The sequence below is a fragment of the Pteropus vampyrus genome, unplaced genomic scaffold (genome assembly GCF_000151845.1).
Source record: "Pteropus vampyrus isolate Shadow unplaced genomic scaffold, Pvam_2.0 Scaffold62, whole genome shotgun sequence".
NCBI classification, from domain to species: Eukaryota; Metazoa; Chordata; class Mammalia; order Chiroptera; family Pteropodidae; genus Pteropus; species Pteropus vampyrus.
The window spans coordinates 368,871-372,845 of NW_011888843.1; the positions used below are offsets into that span (position 1 = coordinate 368,871).

At 39.4% G+C, this 3,975-nt stretch overlaps 1 pseudogene; it reads left to right on the forward strand.

Moving 5' to 3' along the window:
* The first annotated feature begins 3,249 nt into the window (after positions 1–3,249).
* Positions 3,250–3,368, forward strand: LOC111740352 (annotated as a pseudogene).
* Positions 3,369–3,975: the final 607 nt, after the last annotated feature.

Sequence of the window (3,975 nt, forward strand, 5' to 3'; positions counted from 1 at the left end):
CTAATAATAACAGCCCCACACACCAGGTAGAAGTTTACAGAGAGACTGGGTCATTGGGCCACCTTCCAAGAGACTTTATAAGATGTTGGCTACTTTCAGGTGCTGGGGACTGATCCATAGGCTGAAAACAGGTATCCTCTTGCTAACCTACCTCTTAACAGAACAAACATAAACCAGATTTTCAAGGACGATGTTCAAAACCAGGCTAGCTTCCATTAAGCAACAGTGAAAAATGGAACCGCCATGTAAACTGGGACTCTGGACTGGCCAGTTGTGTTACTAATATAATTGAAGGGATCAATATTTGAGAATATGATTAAAGACAGGAGAGATACTCACTCTTTAGGTGCTTTTTTTCTTTAAATGATGAAAGGAAAGCCAACATCTATTTTGGAGACTTTGAACTGACATGTGGGTGAGAAACTAGAATGAGAGGAAAAGGTACTGGAGTATTGGTGGCAGCAAATATCTAAGGAATAAAGAGGCCACTGAGAAGCTGAGTGGCCCAGGGAAGGTGGAAAGAGGCACAGACTTTTAGGAGTTATTTCTGGCGGGGAAACCATGAAGGGGCAAACACAGATACAGAGATAAGAAAGTGTTATTTCATGGAAGGCAGGAAAGAAATAGTTAAACGCGTGGGCAACATTGTGGGTCTTAGAGGATTTCAGTGATGGGTGTTGGTGCTAAGGTTTATTTACAAGCTTTTGATTGAAATTGTTCTACAGGGAAATGGGGGCAGAGCCAAAGTATCAGTGGTTAATGAAAAAGACAGGTGGTTGGGAAGAGAAAGCAATGCATATATGTCATAGATTTATTAGAACGAAATGTGCTTTCATCAAAAATAAGTTCCGAGCAAGAGAACAATGGATTTGGAGTCAAACTGCCCAGAATAAAAGCCTGGCCAGGCACTGACAAGGTGCCTGGATTTAGACAATTTACTTAATCTCTCTGGGCTTCCGTTCTCACCTACAAGTCAGGAAAAATGATAGAACCACCTCAAAGGGTAGACGTGAGGATTAAATAAGCACTTATAAAGAACTTGACACAGTGCCAATCACAGAGTGAGTGCTCCGGTATAATTCTTTGAAAGTATCATCATTATCGCCATCATCATCATCATCAACATCACTGATATTATTAAATGATAAATTTTAAGATTTTATTGGAGAGCAAGGGCTCTGGTTTCATTCGGCACATGTTTTCAAGCACTTTATGGATGTAGTTACTATAAACACTTATGGGAAGATAATTAAAATTGGTCTTTGGCCTCCATTCATTTTTTTTTTTAATTCAGTGAGTTCAACCAGCAAGATTTCACAGAACATCTATATATGCCAGACATGTTCCCCGGCAGAGCATGGAAATCAAAGCAGAGTTTGATTCTAGCACAATGTAATTAGCTCAATGATAGAGACACACGCGGGTCCTGTGGCACCACAAAGGAGGAGTATATTATTTAGAGAGAAGTCTGTGAACTCTTCCTAAAAGATGAGAAAAACCAACTGAGAGATCTTAAAGACTGCAGGCTGGCCATTGGTCAGAACATACTGGATGTTCATCAACTGATGGGTTCTGATCAGTGGGTAGCCACACTATGCAGAGAGTAAATGTCATTCTTGGAGAAGTACAGTGTCAAGGCTAATCTGGCATGGGTTAGGAGGGATAATGGGGCAAGGGAGATGTCTGAGAAGGCTTTTTGGAATGGGTATCATTTACAAGGATGCTGAATGATAAAACATTAACATGCAGGAATGTGGATCAAAAGAGCATTCTGGAAAAAAGAACAAGATGAGCAAAAGGATAGAGCTGGAGGTGAAGCCAGCATTTGCAATATGTATTAAGGTATAGCTGGTGTGTGGATTTGTTAGCAGAGAAAGGGGTAGAGGGTGATCCAAAGACAAGACACTTTGAGAGAGACTTGTGGTACTGGACACCTACATGTAGGCCGAGTGGTCTGACTTGTTTCTGCAGTTCGTGAGTCTTAGAGATCTCTAAAAAGGAAGTGTGCCCTTAGAACCATTTTAGAGAGACCATTCTAAGTTCATTATGAGAGAGCTAGTGGAAAGAGAGAGGCCTATTTGGCAATAATGACAATCCAGGAGAAAAATAATGAAGGGATAAACTTGGGCATGTGCTTAGGGAGACCAAGTAGGGGTCATCAGCAGCGTCATGATAATTCGAAGTGTTTAAAGTTATCACACACAGCTACTCAGAGTTATCTGTGTACAACATGAATGTTCCATGTACCATATTTAAACTACAGGAGAACAGAGGAATCGTTGCCTTAGAGAATATTAGTCTCTCTTTGATACATATTTTTTTTATTTTAATAGACTTCATCTTTTTGAGCAGTTTTATGTCACAGCAAAATTGACAGGAAGATACAGAGATTTCCCATCTAACCCTTGCCCCCAACATGCACAGACTCCCCCACCATCCACATCGGGAGACATTGACATGTCATCGTCACCCAGAGTCTATAGCGAACAGTGGCTCACATTCGGTGGGTTTGGACAAACATAAAATGACATGTAGCCTCCACTACAGTACCATACAGAGTAGTTTCACCGTCCTCAACATAATATACTTTTAAAGTAAAAGTAATTTTTCAAAAATTTACTAAAATGTTGAGCACACATCTATAAGTGATTTTTAAGTCTAACACACTCCGAGCAGTTTCTAAGAAAGTTTCTGTGGAAACACATTTTCCAGTAGTCTGTAATCATCTACAGTCTGCTTTGTATGGTGCACAGAAATATTTAAGTGTGTTGATGATATTCATTTTCACTTGCAATCTGGTTTAACTGGCAACTGGCAAAACCAGTTAAAATTAAGAAGATAGATATTTTGAGCTACACTACAAACAATTCTGCTGGAAATAGAATGTGATAACTAAATTGCTATCATTCAAGCCTTTATCTCTAGAATCTGAATAATGGAGGATTAAAGAGACTATAATTTCCCTACATAGAATAAAACAAAACGAAATTGTGCATTGGCTCTCCTCAAGCATCTCAAATGTCCTCCAGACATCTCACAGATGTAGGAAGAAAGTTAATGCGGAAACAAGCATTATTCTCAATCATCTCAACACCTAATGTGTTAAGCAGGAATCTCTCTACAAACTCTACGGAGCCTAAAAGAATACCCTGCTTAAAGTGAACGTTTAGTTTATCACTGTGTGCTCTTCTCACAGGGATCTTAGATCATTAATCTGAACCAGCTTCAGCAGTCAACACAAAGATTTGGGTCTACGGCCATGCCACCCTGAACAAGCCCGATCCCGTCTGATCTTGGAAGCTAAGCAGGGTCGAGCCTGGTTAGTACTTGAATGGGAGACCACCTAGGAAGACCAGGTGCTGTAGGTGGAAAGAATATAAAAATATATACATAAGGGATTGTAAGCTGACAAGATCCTTGAAATCTGTGAGGTCAACCAAAGGTTGCCTCACCTAAAAAAAGAAAAGTAGAAGAAAAAAAGAAAGATTTGGCATGTCAGTCAAGCAGAGTGTTTCTCTAAATTTAACTATCATTGAGACTTAAACTGTCTTCAAACTAACAAAAAAAAATCAAAGCCATCTTAGAGACTGAAGAAGGAGCATCAGTTCTGGGAAACATCCCACCACACTGGGTTGGGGCCCTTGACAGCTCTGTTCCCATTACTCCCTCCCCTGGTCACTTTGTGGGAAGGTGGCCCTTTTAACGATCACACATTTATTTTGAAGGAAAAAATAATTAGCTATAACTGCTTCTCAAAAAATGGGAAGGAAACACATAAAAATATTTAGTGCCCAAAGCTTATTTTTTATGCATTTTGTTATGGTGGCTGTTTTTTTCTCCATATTTTAGTTATTTTCATACACATGGAAAAGGGCCATAACTGTCAATTTTAGTATCGATCTGACAGACTGCATACTCAAAAGCAACAGCAAAATTATGTCCCAAGACTGTTCATAAGAGATAAAAAAAAAAAAA